The 19440-nt window shown below is 38.9% G+C and overlaps 1 long non-coding RNA gene across 1 annotated transcript; it reads left to right on the forward strand.

Moving 5' to 3' along the window:
• The first annotated feature begins 1702 nt into the window (after positions 1–1702).
• LOC148675657 (uncharacterized) lies at positions 1703–14987 on the forward strand. Its single transcript, XR_015941134.1, has 5 exons — positions 1703–1861; positions 5790–6065; positions 6594–6854; positions 8854–8997; positions 13015–14987. It is a non-coding gene; the product is annotated as an uncharacterized LOC148675657 (long non-coding RNA).
• Positions 14988–19440: the final 4453 nt, after the last annotated feature.

The following is a 19440-nucleotide window of genomic DNA, read 5'->3' on the forward strand; positions in this document are numbered from 1 at the left end:
TGCCCAGTTGGCAGAGGCCCCCTCTCGGCCTCGTCAGTGTGGTCTGAAGGAGTGCAAAGCTTGACCTTTGGCATTAACTCAGCTGCAGGAGCTGCTGGAAGGATGACTAACAGTAGGACCAACCGCCTTTGGGGCTCCAATCCGGGGTTCACTCCCTTAGCCTTTACCTTTCCCAAGCCCCCCCCCACAAGGCAGTGAGGCTATTTATAATAATAATTGCTTACGCTTACATAGCGCTTTTCTGGACACTTCACTCAAAGCGCTTTGCTGGTAATGGGGATCCCCTCCACCCCCACCAGTGAGCAGCCCCACCTGGATGATGTGCCAGTCCGCTCCCCACACACCAGCTCTCAGCGGGGAGGAGAACAGAGTGATCAAGCCAGTTCAAGATGGGGATTATAAGGAGGCCTTTTTGGTAAGAGCCAATGGGAAATTTGGCCAGGACCTCTTCCAGCAGCAATCTTAGTCTTTCCCAGGAGGTCTCCCATCCAGTTACTGACCAGGCTCACACCTGCTGAGACTTCAGTGGGCTGCCAGATGTGAGTTACAGAGTGATGTGGCTGCTGGCATGTGTGTAAGTGTGGATTTACCCATAACTGGAGGTTGGGTTCGTGGGCACCAGGGCCTAACCACTGGCCGGTGGTCCATGTCTGTCAAGGGTGTGCTGGCTGCTTGCCGCCTCTCGCTTGCAGCCTCACCGCTGGCTAGCAGTGCTACTCGCAGCACCGTGAAAAGAGAGCCGAGTGCGTAAGTCTTTTTTGAAGACAACCCTGTTCAGCGCCTCCTGGTGGCGACAGATGGTAACTGGGTACCGCAGGGCCCCAGGCTAGTCTGCAGGTCCTTGGAGGTGGTTTGGCACTCAAATGTGTGACATGCATTTTATTTTAAACATACAGTAACTACTGTTCATCAGTGAAAAAAAATGTTTCACGCCAGCTGGTGTCACTATAACACAAAGAATGACAACTATGTTACTGTATTGTCCACACCACGCCTGTGAGAAGAATGGCATGTTTCTGAGTTTTACCTGTTATTTTATTCAGACATTGCCTGTTTATAAGACAGATTCAGAACAGCCTTTTCTTTCATTTGTTCATTATTTACAACTTTTATTCTGCTTAGTGAAAACAAAAACAGTATTGTCAATTGAACTGTTTATTAGCCTAGTATGAGTAATATTCATACAGTATGTATTTTACATGTGTTTTGCTCATTTAAGGAGGCAGTTATATAGCTATTACTGTGATTTTACATATATTGATAAACATTAATTAAACAAATCTGAGCTTAATACAGATACTGGAATACTGCACAGTTACTACAGTTACATTACAATGAATAACGTGGATTCAGTACAGTAAATACAGTACTTAACATTTCTCTATCATAATTCCAAATGTTTTTTCCACTCCACAGTTAAACATTTCCTAAAGCTTCCTGGAACTGTCATTAGAAGTCTCCATACAATAAAATATTAATGATGTGATAGCATTTTAAAATTAAATATTTTTAACTATTTTTTAATTACTTATTGCAATTATCTTCCTTTGTTTGAACATTTAGAGCCATTATGCCTTCACTATTTCATTAATCATTCAATAAATTAGTATTATCAACCTCAAAGAATTAAACTAAATTGTAGGGAAAAGTTTAAATGTGTTTTAGTAGAATAGATTAGATCATTTCCTGTTAACATCAAACCACCCCCGGCCTTAAACTCAGGAAATCTCAAATAGCAGGTCTTAACTTGGTAAAACTGACTTACAAGAGCTTACAAGAGCTTACAAGATCTCAGCAATGGGATGTCAAAGAATCGTATTAATTTGGTGCCTATTGTGTGGCACATCTCAGGCTTACTCTGGTAAGTAAGAGAAATGTATCATATTAATTAGTTTACAATGCACTTCATTTGGTGGGACAGGGTGTTAAAATTGAAACCCCTTGGTTTCTTTAAATATTTGTATCTGAAAAATTGATATTTTCTAGATAAAAATATGTAATTCATAATTTGTATTTCCTGTCGTTGTTTTCTATATCTGTAATACTGGTATAAAGGTTCAAAAAAGAGCAATTAATTTGGTTGGTAAAGCTAATAAAATTTTTACTGATTTAAGTTTCTTTTTCCTTTATAACTTTATTTATAATTTGGATATTTGCGTTTTAATTATTCTTGAGAAGTGAAAGGGACTTTTTCACAACTAACAGTAGGTAAAATAATTGCATACCTCCTTGTCCAACTGAATATTCAGTTATTGACAAATATTTTTCTATAACTATTTTACAGTTTCTTTAAAAGATTAAATTGTATGTCATCTTTCAAAAAGAAATTCAATTCCATTTATTCAGAATAAACTGAACTCATCATTCAGTAAGGGACTTAGAGATCTAAATAAATACAAGCTCTTAAGTATAAATTATGATTTTTTAAAAAATACAAGTCTTTGCATTTAATATATCTATGAGCAAGGCTTAAATTGAGCTACTGGATTTCTTGTTACTTTGTTTTATCTGTGAATGAATATGGTGAATATGAATGCTTCACTTAGTTAAAATGTTTTTTAAAATTATTGTATTTGTATTTGGTATTAAAATCCCTACTGTAAACGTTTAAAAAACAATATTGATTTATATTTGTTACACAATAATTAAGAACTAACCTATACTTTGGAATAATGGGAAAAAATAATTTGAAAGATAAATTTAATTGTTTAAATATCTTTAATTTGTTAAATAAAATAATTTGAAGAAAACTCCAGAAACCAATGTTTTCTGAGTGTTTCATATTTGTTTACAGTGGAATCTGTAAATTAATCACAGGTAAACTGATTTAAATTGGCAAAGTCCAAATTTTGCACCTTAGGTTTGTATTTAGAAAATCCATTTAGAATGTGATTAGTTGTAAAGAATACATAGTAATCTTCTTCCATAAGATCCACCAAGCTTTGAAGAGTAAAAACAAATAAAATCAAATAAAGTTTTTAACAGAAAAGAACATTTTCAAAATGAATAATTTGGCTAAAGCCATGTTATTTTCACCTGTCTAAAATGGGACAAAGTCAGGATTAACTATGGTTGTTCTAAAAAACATATTGTTCAATATATTATGTGAATATTAACCACATTCTTCAGAGAGTGGAAGCCAGGCATATAGATCATTGATGTTTATAAAAGCAAAATAAAATCACTTCTGAACTTCAAGAGAGCACGGTCATTTCTTTTCATCATAAAAAAATATAGGAAATGTCAGGAAAAGTGGTTGGGAGTTGGTTATATTAACCTCAAATTGAAGTTCATATTCATACAATGAGATTAGTTTTACAGTATATCAGTGAATCAGTTAGCTTTAGCCTTTACATTTGGGTCATCACTGCTCAACACTAGAAAGGACACTTAGTTTAAAACAATATTGTTCTTTGTTATTCTTTTTATCTTGATTAATATTGTATTTTCCCTCTTCTCTCCTTCTGCTCTGGATAGTTATAGATAGGTAGGCTGTTTGTTTGGTCCCCATGTTAGTGTGTTGGTTTCTCATTGCATATTTCTTAAGCACACCCTTTTTATCACAGAAATAAACCAAACCCTTCAATTGCGTGGATATGTATCGTAGAATGTGCACTTCCATATATGAAATGCCTGTAAAAACCATAGAATATGCTGCATGAGTTTATTTTTAGACTCAGTATTTTTGCATTCCCAAAATAGGAGTTCCTTACTGCAGCAACACACTATGCAGATAGCAGTCACATCTTCTGAGTGTTCCTGACACACTGCACATCTGAAGCCAAGTGCTCGGTGCCACCCTCACTGGTGCCTAATCAAGCAGGTGCTAATTAGTGACACAGGCAGCTGTTATATGTCAAACCCAGGACTTCTTCACAGCTTTGACCTGTTGTTGTGACGCAACTCATTCTGGGTGGGAGCTTCATGGTGATGAGAGACCCAATTGCTTGCCTTTCTGCTTCTAATTTTCAGTGGAAAATCTGGTGATGTCTGTACTTTAATTGAATTGTTTCTAAATTGTAACAGAAATAGCAATAGATAGTGGCAAACCACGAGCAAGCTAGGTTGGTTCACCACAATGTCACTGACTTCAGAATGTCTTTTTATAGTGAGGTCCTTCAGCTGTTATTGCCAGAAGATAGAAAGGTTTAGATTCGGGCGTCCTTGTTTCAATATCGCGATTGATATTCCTTTAAAACCCGGAAAGGGCCAGGGCTCTGTTCTTTGGACTAGTTCCAAAATAGTCATTTCCGTATTGTACGATGGCAACACAAATTCTACAGAATATTTTAAATGAGGGCTTCCTGATACTATACAATTTCTCAAAACATTGCTTGATTTAAATGTTATACTTTTATTATATATCCATACATCTGTAAAGTACTTCTCATGGGTAGTTCCTGCAAGTTCAGTATTTCCCATATTAAACATGTCGTATATTTTTTTGCTACCTGCTTGTAACTCCCTACTTGTCAACTTGACATCTGTTTACCTAATCTTGAATTCTGTCTGAACCTGTCCGGATCTCCTCCTCTGCATTAAGATTTGATAATGCTCCTGTTTTGGCATTATCATGGACTGCACTAGTTTAACGACAATAAGAAATTACTTTCACTTCCATACATTAGGAAGAGCAGTGATCCTAATACAGATTCCAGAGGCTCTTCACTAATTACATCCTTTTATCCTTTATATCCATTACCTATAGTATTTTCTTTTCTTACAAAACTACCAAATACATGTATATCCTGGCATGCCTTCCATTTTCTAATCAAGAATTAATCTTTCACAAAGAACTTTATCGAGTGTCCTGCAATGTTTTTGATTGTTTAAAGAACTGTAACACATTATTTAAATAAGATCTTCCTTTTTTAAAACCATTTGGTCTCTCACCTAGAATCTTACTATAGACATTCTCATTTTTGAATGTTGTTTCCATTCTCTTAGATGTAATAGGAGTTATTGGAGTATGGACCTGCTGGTCTTAGGCAAATTAGGCACATCTTTTGGTTTATTTTAGTCGCCTTTATTATGTATGAGTGGCTCATTCAAAATGATAGAATATACAACTAAAATAAGACACGGCTCGTTAAAATTATATAATGCAATAGTAAGACCTCATTTAGAATACAACAAAACAATTTTGAAAAAATACATCCTTTTTTTTTAGATATAGTTCGGAGGAGAGCAACCAGGCACATTCTAGGGTTTTAAGAAATGACCTATTCCAACAAGCTAAAAGAACTTTAGTTCTTCCTTTTAGTTTAAAAGAAGAAAGACTACACTGTAAGCATGCCATCTTGAAGTATGTATCTGTTATGATACTGGGAAAGTCAACCCATTGAACTGTTTCAAACTCCACAGTGAAACCTGTACCAGAGGACACATGTGGAAATTATTAATTATGGGAAAGCTCAGTTGAGCTGAGAAGAGGTGGTACTTTTTTACGCAAAAGGTTGTGTAAGTTTGGCACAAGCCATCACCCATGTTTTCAAAGCTAGTACCATGGCTTCCTTAAAGAAACACCTCCCTGAGATCCTCAGGTCATTTACAGCAGCTAACAGAATCCAATCCAGCTAGATGAGCCCGATTTTTTTCTATGATCATTCCTTCTGGTCTTCCCTCTTCTTTTTTATAAATAAATCAAGGGGAAATGAATGACAAAAGGTATGCACAGAATTTTCTGCAGAAACAAAGGCAATATAAATATTTATTGGAATGTGTGAAGCTGAACAGTATTAATTTACTTTTTTTTTCTTGTTCCATATATTGTGTTACTACCAAAAAAGAAAAACGTTGCACCGTTTTGGGAAACCGTGAGGAATTGAAATTATGGAAACCTGAGAAAAAGCTCAAGGATATAAAAGATATAGCCTGGAGAAACAGCACACATACTCTTGGAAGAATAAAAAATGGAGTGCAATTTGGACTCCTCAATATTTCTGAAGATGGGACTCTCGAACTGGGAATTTTACAAAATATAGCCATAAATACTTATTCTGCAAAAGTCTTTAATACACAAGGGAAATTAATTCATGAAGCTGTCATAAGTCTACAAGTCATAGGTAAGTAAGGTATCATGAGAGCTAATACAATGATTGCCACTTGTATGCATTCCCAAAAGCATTCCCTTTATAAGCCAAGTATTAGCTCAAAGGTCAGAGTTGATACAGATCTGAGCAAATGAGAACCTCTCAGCTGATGTTCTCTAACACTGTGTGATGTGGTTAAAACATTTGATTTTGATGAAGAATGTTTTATGAATTTTACTACTAAAGCTGAAGTTTGAATTGTTTTGTGTAAAGGTCTATGACATATTAGTTCCCTCATTTTTAATCTTTAGGTATGCTTCAGGGTATATTTTGATGCTCTACTTTTTGTTGAAAAACTTTATTAGTCTATTAATCTACTGTATTAAAAGGGGTATTTATTTTTATTTTAAAAATACTGAGGTTACTAAAAGTGCTCACTTGCCTTGTGAAAGTGTTTTTCATGTTTTTTTTTTATTTCAATAGAATATAAGTAACAGCTGTACTTTTATAAAGGCACCATACCTAAAATCCATAACTTTATTTATTTGTTTATTTTTACAGAACCCATTCCTAATCCATCATTGGCATTCATGTGCAAACCAAAACTAACGATTCATTGCAATTTCACACATGCTCCAGAATCTGCAATCTATTGGGAAAGGAATGGAAAACGAATAGATGACACAAGAGCTACCTTTAAAGATGATAACAAAACAATGGTTTTAAATACACAGTATGAACCTACTGATCGGTTTGCATGCATAGTACAGTACTGTGGAACTAAAGTGAAAAATGAAAGTACAGTACCTTGTACAGCTGAAGGTAAGCAAGTATTGCAAATTCAGAACAGAAGCTTTCAGTTGTCCTCAGAGATGCCACTTCATTGCTCTACTGGCTCAGTCATAAAATGAGTAGAAGTTTATAGCATGTGACAGATTTTGTTTTTCTCTTAGTTTGTCTGAAATGTCATGGTACCGTACATTTTCACAGAGAGTTTAAGTTAATCATTCCTTTATGAAGGTGCAAACAGGGGCACTTAAAAATAAAAAAGTGAATTCTGAATAATTAGCTTTGTGCTTCTTTAACATTGTGTAGAAGATTTAAAATGCAGCATAAAAGTATTGAAATAACTAGCATGGTGTAGATAAGTGAAGGCAATGGGAAACAGTGGAAGAAGGGGACAGCAGGGTCAGACTGTCAGCAGCTGCGAATGGGACAGGCAGCTCTGGGGTGGGGGCTGCAGGACAGACCCCTGGAGTGCAGAGCCAGTACAGTGTGAAGCTGTGGGCCCACAGGCTGGGGAGGAGGGGGGTGGGCAGGAGACAGAAGGTGGAAGACATTGCTGTGGCTGAAAGCGGACAATGAAGAAATAAGAAGACAGGAGCAGGGGAAGAGCAGACCCGACAACCGCCAGGAAAACAGGAAGAGAAATGGGAGGTGCCCCCAGGGGCACTGTGTGCTTTGTGGAGTGGTAACTTCATCAGGACAGGAGAATGGAGGATGGCGTGGGGACTCCAGCAAGTAGGTTACTGTCCATCGCAAGCAGGAACAACAGACTTGTGTGGCTGCTAGAAGAGCTGAGAGTGAATTGCTCTGGTGGAGGGAAGATTGCTGGTTTTGGCCATGTAGAAATGTGTGTAATCAGTCTGGCTTACGTTACTTGCCAATTTGGCATAGCCCTGGGGTTTGGACAGGCTGAAGGTGAAGGAGTCTTGGAGAGCTGTACAGCGAGGTCTGTCTCTTGTGAGTGCAAGAATATTATCATGCAAAAGGAAACTTGTTAGTGTAAGGAAACAGTTCTTTCCAGACCCTATGCGGTGGGGGTTGAGTGAGAAACACGGGGGGAAAAGCCATGCAGGAATCGGGGATGAAAACAGGGGGTGTGTCCTTGGTGCGCTGGTGTTCGGGGGAGGTGTGGCCGAGGCAAACCATCCAGGAAGAAGTCCAAGGGAGAATCCAAAAGGAGGCAAAAGTCCAAAACCGGTCGGTCCATCCAAGAAAAACAAGATAAAAACTGGAACCGGGTCGGAACCGGCGGGGGGAACAGGAACAGGAACTTAAAAACATGACGGAGCCAGGCGAATACAGGTCCCGAACTCGCACGATATGGGAATCAAATGCAGAGCCCCGAATAAAGTGAGCGCCTGGCTTTTAAGGAGAACTGAAAGGGGGTAGAACAGGGAGCAGGTGCAGGCGATGAGTGGAAAACAAGGAAGGGCTGGAGAGTCTACGAACGTGACAGTTAGTAAGATAGAAATGTGATCCAGAAGTGGAAGAGATCACGGTTTGACCTTCCCCAATTCATTTGATTAAAACTTCGTTAAGGAAATGGAGTTGATACTCCTTGGTGTTAATACTGAGCTTTTCATGATATGGTTCTAAGAGAGCAATTAATAACCACCACTTACCTGTACTTGGAAGTTTTATATTATTTTTTAATTTCAATAGAATATAAGTAATAGCTGTACTTTTATAACTGCACTATAACAAAATCCATAGTTTATTTTCTTTATATGTTTATTTTACAGAGCCCATTTCTAAGCCATCATTGACATTCAATTGTTTTTGTTGTTGTTATTGATATTGAAAAGTAAATTAGAAAAAGTTATGATAAGCAAGTTTTTCCAAATACATTTTGTCTGTTGAAAATTAACAAGCTTATGTTCAACTAGTAATTATTTTTGTTTATTATTTTAATTGCTTTTTAGTTAGACAAAGAATGTCTACTCTATATTAAGAATTGTTATCCATTTTACATTATAGTTGTGCATCAGAACGATAACTGTCCCATTATAATCTAATTTAACCTGTGTTTGTCCAGGAAACAGGAGGAACAAGATTCTGGGCCTTGAATTCTGGTACTTTGTTGCTGCAATTGCGGGTGGAGGAGTTCTTCTGATCATCTTGGTCTCCGTTCTTCTTGTCTACCAATGTCAGAAAAAGAGAAAACAGCGGCAATGTCAAGGTAAGAAGGGGAAACTAGATCTACAAATATGTTGGAAAACATGGTGCAAAACAATGTGTGTGCAGTGGAACAAATTCATTGAGGCATAATCATTTTCAGGAAAATCAAAGGAAAAAGTAGAGGTTAATTACACATGGAAAAATAGAAAGAAAGAAAACGTAATGTTTGAGCTTCCTGCAGGTGTTAGAAGACCTCACCTTCTTCTTCTTTCCAACAAGTCAGTAACCATGGAACTCCAACCTGATCTGGAAGGCAAATGCGTTCTTGAACTCAAGAAATGCGTCTTGAACTCAACACTCCCCAGAACTCCAAACCCCAGTCTCTAACATTTGCACCCTTCATCAAATCCTTCCTGCCCCCTGTCTCCCTTCTGGCAAGACTCACTGCAACCAGCTTCCTCCTACCTCCATCTTTCCATATGTCAGCCACACAACTCCACTCTTCCAGCAGCCAAATCCATCTTCTTGTTCAGCCTCAACTTTTCTATAAGTTAGGCAAAGGCGTCCCACCCTTTCCACATGCTCTCCAGAGTGGCCATTTTCCCTTCTCCTTCAGATGATAGGTCATGCCGCCCCTGCAGGGAGCTCCAGAATAGCTGCATAACTGGGGCCATCGTCTGCCCCTTCCTCTATGCCCATCTTTTCTCTCCCTCCTTCACTCTAACTCTTTCTGTGGTCTGCCTGTTTTGCTCTTTCTGTCACGCCCAGTACACCTAGAGGGCGCTCTACTTCTGTCCTGTTCCTAGTTCCCTGTGATTATTAATGTTTTTCTGGTGTGTCCTGTTGTGTAGCCTATTTAACTTCCTGCTTCTGCTCTGCTCCACTCTCTGCATTGAGGTTCGGATGTCCTGAGACCCGCCTAGCACCAGGTCGCCCCACGTCCGTTACCTGAGGGCATAGGTTTCTATACGGCATTTCCTGAACAGCTGAGCCCGGGCTAACCCCCGTCTCGCCACTAGGTTCTTTTTCCGCTCTCCTGCCATTCCACGGTTCGTCCCTTCCGACATCCGTGACACTTTCTTCCCTCTGATTTTCCCTGTTCATCTCAACTTCGGACCCAGCAATGTTGTGTTTTCATCTGCCCCTTCCTGTACTCACACATTCTCTCTTTGCCTGGCTGCGAGCATGTGCTCTGCTCCCAGTGAGGCATCAGACTGATTCGGGTCTGATTTCTACATTCACATAGGGTTACCATACATCCGATTTCTCCCAGACATGTCCTCCTTTTTTGGTCCTTAAATGTCGAACTGGGGGGAATTTTCAGGTATCCTGAAATACCTGGGATTTTTCCTTATTCTTTCACCCAAAAGGTTTTCAATTTGAATTGGTTCTGGGGAGGAAGAGAATGTTGGTCCTTCAAAAGAGAGAAACCGTGTGTTGATTATAGTCGTACACTTGTGTTACTCACCAGACGTTCACTATCGACCATCTTGCCACACCCACAACAGGCTTGTATTCAACCGCTCTCTGTGTGTAGTGCACTGGAGAATCTACTTCGGACATCCTTTTTCTAACCTCTTTACCTCTTTCCCCAGCACTGGGTCGCAGGGGAGTCAGAGCTTAAACTGCCAATCAACGGGCGCACAGCAGGAAACACCCTGGATAGGATGCAGGGAACAGATGGACACATAAACACACACAGCCCTGAGCCAATTTTCCCAGAAAACAGCAGTGTGCCTTTAGGGTGTGGGAGGAAACTGTGGGAGGAAACTGGAGCACCCAGAGTAAACCCACACAATCATGGGGAGAACATACAAGCTCCATTCAGATAGCAGCCCAGGAATTAAAACCCAGGGAGTTAAACCCTTGCAATGGTGATCACTGTGACACTGTGTCACCCGTGTGAAAGACATATATTTCATCTAAAGTTAGTAAGGAGGTTTCTCTAGAAATTGTATAAGTTGATTGGCATTTGATGTTTTTTGGTTGTAGAATGTACAGCATGAATGTGGTAACCTACTGTATGAAACCTAGTTTGTAAATGAAATTGTCAGTTTTGTAGGGCAGTTGCAGGTAGTGCTTTACAGAAGTAGGGCCCAGGATTTAATTACACCCTTGGATTCTTCCTGCATGTTTATTATGTTATTATTTTTTCGGATGAAGCCGTGATGACTTTGACAATCGTACAATCAAGCAGACAAACCTCATGTCTTTGAAGAGGTATCATACATCAACATGTTAAACCGCTGGGGGCACATTAGTCCCACTTGAAAAAAAAAGAAAACGCTGCTTTTACAAATATAGTATCAAACCAGTCACTTGAATAAGCACGTACTGTATTTTAAACAAAGTTTACATTGGATATGCTCTCTTAATTTAGGGCTATATGTATTTGGAAATTATTTCATATTTTAAATTGCTGAATAAATACCTCTTCAGCACCCTAAATGGAAAACATTTTTTAATGTTTTATCCAATGTGCTCAATCTGTTCAAAACACAGATACAGCAGATGCATTGTGCTGCATTTCTGACTGAAGGATATTTTTCCTGTAATAAACCACATGTAAATTTGTCTTTTCTTGTGGGGTTCAGCCCCTGAAAGGCTTATAATTGAAGTCAGTAGGTTCAGTATTTGGAGGGGATTATATTTAGTTTTAATTTACATATATATTGTACATACTTCAGTTACTCAAAGGTCGGTCTCAGTCTGATACTAAAATATGATTTAATATTTTTGTTTTCTGAACTAGTGTTCTGGTACCGTACATTACGTCTTCAGAGCGATTGCCCTGTGACTGCTAAGTTATAGCTGTTCGCTGTTCTTTAGTGTCGTCACTGTGTGCTCCACCCTGACACAGAAACTCTGCTGTTGCTGTGCTGTCGGGTAACACACTAATTAAAACAAAAAGTAACTTAAATATATACAGTATATGAATTGACAGCACAAGGCAATAACATAAATAAGCACATGGATGCAAATTGACATTGAAAAGAAGTTCATTATGAAGGTTAGAAATAAAAGGAGAGTTTAAGGCCCATTTTAACTTGGTTGGTGGCCAGAAGCTGATTGACTCCTAGCTAATAAAGAAAGTAAAGCCCCCTTTTCTTAATACATTTCCTCAGTGTCTTAAATGCACCCTCCCTTGATTTCACCTGTGCCGGCTCGTCCAGCTTTCACAGCTGAAGATGTCCAGTGAGGCTGAGCTTGGGGTTTCCAAACACGGTGCTAGAGGACACAAAGTCCTCTCAGAGTCTTAGCTGCTCAGGATGAGAGAGGATCTTTCAGCTTGTTGGTGCTGGAAACCCCTTCTGGCCTGGAAACGTACTCTGTCACTCTGCTCTGAGCAAACAGCAATGTCTCCTTCAGAACGTGGGAACTAAAACTTGTTTGTGAAATCTTACGAATGCGTTTACAGCATTGGCATAAGGTTACTTGATTTGAATTTTATGATTTAATTATATAGGACTCCCGTCAGTGGGCATCCCTTATGCTGCAATGATTAGCAGTTTGAAATGGTATGGCTACCTGTCTGAACACTGGATTTACAATTTATAATCTAATTTCTAATTTACTGCACAACAAAGGGAGTCACAGAGTTGGGCTGTTCAACCTGCGGTACTTCACACCTTTGCAGTATGTTTGACAGAACTCGTACCTCAATTGCTACATTATATGCAACGTTTTAAATATCAATAAAATAATTTAAATAAGATCTGCTTATAGCAATGTTGTACAGTAATAACTGGATTTGAAGAGGCATGAGCTGAACAACCATACTATGGAGAATTATCTCAAATAAATGTTGGTGTCACATAATTTAAAGATATCTATTAAGTAAGGAGCAAATTTATAAAATATGTCTGGCTAATGCACTTCATACAGTGGTGAGAATGAAGCTGCATTTTTGTAAACAAATCTACAGCTAGATAACAGAAATGGCAGAATTGACCGGTGGTCAGTAAGGGTTGGCCACTGGCACTTGTTTCATTTATATGATTTCACATTTTATGAGGAACGCTGTCAGTTACGTATACTGTAGGATGCTTCAGGTTTTGTTTTTCTTTCCTTCGATTAGACGAAGACCAGTCCCTTCGTAATTTGTCCACTCCTTCGAGTCAAGGCCAGCAGAAGCTGCAGCCCCCTCCGCGATCCCAGTCCCGCGGGCCGCCAGTCCACCCACACAGACCCGAGCTGCCCCAGCCCAGGGCCAAAGGGAAGTCCAGGCCCCCTCACACCGCTGGGCCCCCGCCGGACGATCAACCACCACCCAGGCCGAGACCAAGGCAAAGGCCCCCGCCGCCGAGCTAGGGTCCGCAGCCGGGCTTCCCCGCGGTCCGAAGAGCCGCACGCGGCGGTACGGTTGTGCAGGTGTAGGTGTGCTCTAGAAATCTCCTTCATGGTAACTCGAGTTACAGTAAGTGTTTTTAATAACCCGTTCGTGACATGACACTGAAACCATGCGGTTGGTAACTGGTAACATGACCCACGGGTTGCGATAGTATCTTGCTTTGGCGACTACGCTCCGCGTTTGCAATGGTGAGCTGAAACCGGTGTGCCATTCTGATCTTATTCCACAAGCCAAACATGTTTTCGACTAATTAATACATGACATAATATGATGTATTCTGTAACTAAAGTAATACATAATAAATAAAAGAGTTAACCTGGTACAATTTGTTTTTTTCAGTATTTAAAATTAGTTATAAGTATTGAAATTAGTATTTACATTTTTTCATATCTATCATTTAGCTTGCTAATGAAAGAGGCATTTAAACTATTCTTGTTCATTATTTGCTGAAGTATGTAATTATCTGATGTGTCACCTTCTGGACATTACTGTTTGTCATATATTTGTTTTAAGTTTGTTGGCAACTGCATTACTTCTGTTAATTTTTCTTTAATTTATATACTTTTTTGGGCATTATCTTTACTGCAGTATTGAAAATAAAACACAAGTTTCACTAAAATCACATCAGACTTAGGCCTGGGCCAAATCAAAACCTCAAACCACCTAATTGCAAACTAATTCCAGTTAATTGCAAACATGATATCTGCTGGTAACATATATATATAGTTCAGGTGGGTAGCAGCGTCACCATGCGTAGGCTGCAAAGGAACAAGTAATAGGTTTATCCCATGCTGAAAAGAGAAGAAAGAAAATACACCGTTTCGGCCGTGGAGCTTTCTCACACCTGAAGAAGGCTCCATTGCCAAAACGTTGTGTTTTCTTTCTTCTCTTTTCAGCATGGGATAAACATATATATATCACATAAAATCTGGTAACCAGTCACTGTGTGGACAGTTTGGGGTTGCTGGGCTGAGATTTTGAATTTACCCAGGCCTGACATCAGAATATGGCTTATGAAACAGTTATTGTATGGACTTGTTTCTTAGTTCATAGTTTTTATTTTTAACAATACTTGCAAATGTTAAACTACAAGGGCATTCAGAGTCAATTAATTATAATTCTGAATACTTATGTAGTAATGAATATAATTAATACAATTAACTATAAATAGTACAAACTGTAAATAGCATAATTTAGAAATAATGTTTAATATTTTTACAGTAGCCCAACTCTGCTGTGGTGTTTGTTTTCCTGTCCTTGGCATATTTTCTCTCTAGTGACCAATCGGAAAGCAGATTTAAATTTAAAATTCATACATATCCGCATGGGATTAGTCTTGTATTTAGGAATTTAAAGTTTTTAAATACTGTTAATGTCTGGGTAGTAGCGATTGACAGTCTATCGTTGTGGTGTTTATTTTAATTTATCAGTGGAGATACTGAAAATACTTTAATATAAACGTGTTTTACAGACATGCAGTAGTTAACGGCAATGTACTGTAAATTCCCATCTTAAAATACACCTTTCAAAATTTGCTGGAATCCACACCATTCCGGAATTGCCCTTGTATACAGATGTTCAGAGTGAATACTATGTTGCCGTGTGTAATTTATTCGTAAAGTTTACTGACCTTGTGTTTGAGATGAAACACAATTAAAGGTGTAACACTTCAAACTGGAAATAAAAACACAGAGTCTGCATTACGTGTATGAAATCATGTATTATTCCCTTTCAAATTTCAATTTTCGAATTGATTTTTTAAAATTATTTTTAATCTGAATGATGGATTCTGATAACTGAGGGGCTTCCAGTGGCGAAGTTATGGCAGCGGGGGAGCGACAGGGACCAAGCAGGGTTTAACTGCGCGTCGAGCATTGAGATATGAAGAAACAAAATAGTTTCAGTTGTGGAGCCTCTTCCCGTGTGTGGGGGGATTAAGGGAAAGAGAAGAAGGAAGACATCTCCCTGACACGGGAATTGGTTAATCAGATTTCCGCGTCGCAGGGTGCCATTCTCCCGATATACGTGACCTTTCCCATTATCACCATCATTGTAGGGGCACCACACCCGAAATTGTCTTCCTGTTTTCACTTCTCTGCACGAAATTAACCTGCCGGTTCCTGAGTAACAACACCGATGATTAGATTAGGATGGAGGGACCCTCATGATGAACGAGCTCAGGGAATGAAAGTGATGTAGAAGTAGGTGAGAGAGTTACCTGCGAGGGGAAGTTCGTGAGGCGAGATAGTTTCTCGTAGGAGAGCGGAGTTTGCAAGGACAAGACAAGTTGGCAGCTTGTCAAGTTTCTGTTAAAGAAAGGTCGATTAAAACTTGACAATATGCTGATTAAACTATGTCTTGAAAAGACAGACAGACGTTACTTTTTTGAGTCTACACACTGAATATTTACTTTAGAGGAGGAATTGGATTTTATGAGGGAACATAATGGCAATTATTGTAATTTATTTAAATTTGATCATGTGCATTTTGTCTTGTTAGGGAGGAAATATAAAATATAGAATTATCGAGGCTTATCATCAGCATTTTATGTTTAATTATGCCCTTAAACTCCTCAGTTATGTTTTACCACAATAATACCCTCTTGTCAAAGGAAACTTGGACAAATGAAAATAATTTCCAAAATAACACTTAAAGGCATTTTTCAGGCTAATGCAGTAAATGTTTATTTTGGATAATGAAAATTTTACATTTTACAATTTACACAGTAAAAGAAATTCATACATTTTTGTATATAAACATGCACATTATAGGCTTGCAAACATACATATACAGTATATCAGGTGAGTAGCTGCTTCAGCATGCGTAGGCTGTAAAGGAACAAGTGATAGGTTTATTCCATGCTGAAAAAAAGAAGAAAGAAAACACAATGTTTCGGCCATGGAGCCTTCTTCAGGTGTGAGGTCAGGTTCTTCGGGTCACACCTGAAGAAGGCTCCACGGCCGAAACGTTGTGTTTTCTTTCTTCTTTATTTCAGCATGGAATAAGCCTATTACTTGTTCCATATACAGTATATACTGTACACATGTATACCTCAGACAGGTATTTGGTTATCACAAGATGTTATATACTGTATATACTGTAGTCTGCATTGCAAATATGACTGCGCCTAAGAAGAAACACATAAAAGGTATATGTGATATTTCACATTGTCTTCTCACAAGTGTTCTGTGATCCTTTCATTTTACAGATATTATCTGTTCGGTAAATGTGCATACACGTTCTGCCATGCATTTATCAGATGAGGTTTTGCTCTTTCCTGTTTTTATATCATTGCACATATAGTGCCTGTGACGCTCTCACTGTGGTTAAGCCTTCAGCTCTGACAATGGTAGTTTACTAGCACATTTACTGAGAAGTGCCATGTCCTTTTAGCAAGCTTTCTTCTGTTTTACAAATGACCTGTATTTTCCACTCTTGCAGGAAAAACAGTCATATTCCTCTGATACTGTGCTGTTTTATTATTTTCCTTGAATGTTTTAAGTTCGTTTTTCACTCTTATGTCAGAGTAAGCAAACATCTTCAAGTCAAGAATGGAAAGAAGACAAAAACATCTGTGCAAAGGCGTGGAGATCAGAATGAAAGTTCCTTTGTTGGTGTCATAACTTTTTACTCTGTAATGCACGTCTTTCACGAAGACACATCACAAGAGGCAATGAAAATGTGAAATGGAAAAAATACATTCACGTTTTTTTTTAAAAAAACAATGCAAATTTAAAACGAGTTATGAGAAATCTGACTCTATGACAAGAAAAGCCAAAATCCCCATATTTTCTAGTCCTCACTGTAACAACTTTGTCTTCTTGGAAATTCCTGGGAATGGTTCTACTTGCAAAACGCACCCAGACTCCTCACACTGCGATAAATCTGCTGTCCTAATCTTGAGGCAGGAATCCCATCTCAGGTCATCAGGACTTGAACACAGAAACATGCTTACTACTGCAAGGCCAGAATACCTGACCTACTTCTTAGGGGATTAACTATGCACTTCATTTTCAATACTGTGACTTTTTTCTTAATGAACTTTACTGGTGGTAAAAGTGAAATGACCTACTGTTCTGAAAGTTACAATTGCTGAGTCTTAACCAGACAAAATATTTTAGATCAATGTATTCTGGATTGGTTATGCCTTGTATCAGACCTCTCCCATTCTTAAGCAGTCTTCTAGACCGGAAATTAAAAACTGCAGATGTTGCAAACTATTGAACCTTGCTCCAATGGCTGCCTGCTCATGTCACCTGTTATGTGGTGAGACGATGCAAACCACATGTGAAGATGTGGTGCTTCCCAACGATGCCAGGTGATTCAGACAAGCTTAAACACACTGTGTGATAATCGTCTTCCTATAAGAGACAAAAATGTCACCAAACAAGTAATCACATGAATGTATAAATGCTGAGCTGAAACTCCACAATGATATTCAGAGGGGTTAAAGGAGTTCTTTATTTGAGAAATATGAATATAAGATACTGTAATTCCCCAATATCATTCCTTAATGTGATCAAACATCACCTCAACACACTCTGATGGCCCATTAAACTAGCAATACCATAATTATAGAACTTAACTCTTCTTTAACCACATAGTCTTAAAAACCACTGCAGAATCGAACTGTCAGAACAAATAGCGGTTGGGGCTCTAGGAAGTTTTATTTAACTGTTTAAGACTATACTGGCACATGGCATTCTGTCCAACATGAACTCTGTCCAAAATCTCACATTGTTAAACATTGTTTATCAGGACACTGTTGTCAATGTCCCAAACTGTTTTGAACAGACTTGATGCAGCTCTGACATCAATGGTTAACACAACAATGACCAGTGTTTGTAGTTTTCTGTGGCACACAGCTGAGTGACGGAACTCCTTTTGAATTGCAGGGTGTGGAAAGCGCCCAGGAAAGGACTTTAATTACACGAGATGTCTCAACATGGCCTCCAACATTGATAAATAGTCTCATAATGGGGGATAATAAGTTAAGATTAATTAAGATTTAAAGGGCAGGAATGGTGATAGTGGTGGCTGGTTTGCTTCTGTCCTGGAAAGAACTACAATAAAGCCTCCTGGACTTCACTTCTTGTGGCCATCATGTATTTTGAACATGCGGACCCTTTCGATTGGCCTCTTGAAGACATGGTCAGTCATGAAGAAATACCGGCCACAATCTTGCCAGATGAAGTTGTAGTGCAGAGGTTTTTGGGGGTGGAGATGCTGGCTGTTTTCCCAGTTTTCAGAGTTGTTTTATTACACTGACACTTCCCAGGCAGGCTGACTATTCACATCAGTGGGGAGGCTGTAGAAATGGTTAACAGCTTCAACTTCCTGGGTACCTTCATTACTAACGATTTGATGTGGTCCCAGCATGTAATGCGGAGCTACAACGAAGACACAACAGCACCTTACTTCCTCAGACGGTTGAAAGATTTGGTCTATTTTCAGATATTCTTACTACATACTACATACTACATACTACATACTACATACTACATGTGCGCTATTGAGAGTGTGCTCACGTGTTATTACAGTGTGGTTTGGCAGCAGCTCAATGTCTAACTGAAAGGCGTTACAGGGGGTGACCAGGTGAGCCCAGTCCCTTAGTGGAGTACAGATCCCCCGTATTGTGGACATTTTTACAACCCACAGTCTGAGGAAGGCTGAGAATATTGCAAAGGATGACAATCACCCTCGTTTTCCACTTTTCTCTCCCCTTCCCTCTGGTAGGTCTTATAGGACCATAAAGGTGGGGACCACCAGATTGAGGGACAGCTTCTTCCTGCAAGCTGTCTGATTATTTAATCCTGCCTCAGCCCCTTATGCACACTGATGTTTTTTTTTCTTTTTGTGCTGCCTTTATTTAAGTTGTGTGTTGTTTAACTTAGTTGTTGATGCTGCTGATCTGTGTTTAAGCTTGGTGTTTTCTTAGTGTCTTTGTATCGGCGCATACTGTACATGCAAATAAGCATTTCATTGCACTTGTGCATATGACAAATAAACAACTGAATTCTGAACTCAATTTCTTTACATTGCAGTTTAAGCAAGAGGTGTCAACCCCAGCAACCACTTGTTCTGTAGATGAGAAAAGGTTTTCACTAACCCAGAAAAAATAATCTGAATGCTTGTTTTTGTTCCTGCAGATCC

Source organism: Lepisosteus platostomus, chromosome 2 (genome assembly GCF_059453375.1).
Source record: "Lepisosteus platostomus isolate fLepPlt1 chromosome 2, fLepPlt1.hap1, whole genome shotgun sequence".
NCBI classification, from domain to species: domain Eukaryota; kingdom Metazoa; phylum Chordata; class Actinopteri; order Semionotiformes; family Lepisosteidae; genus Lepisosteus; species Lepisosteus platostomus.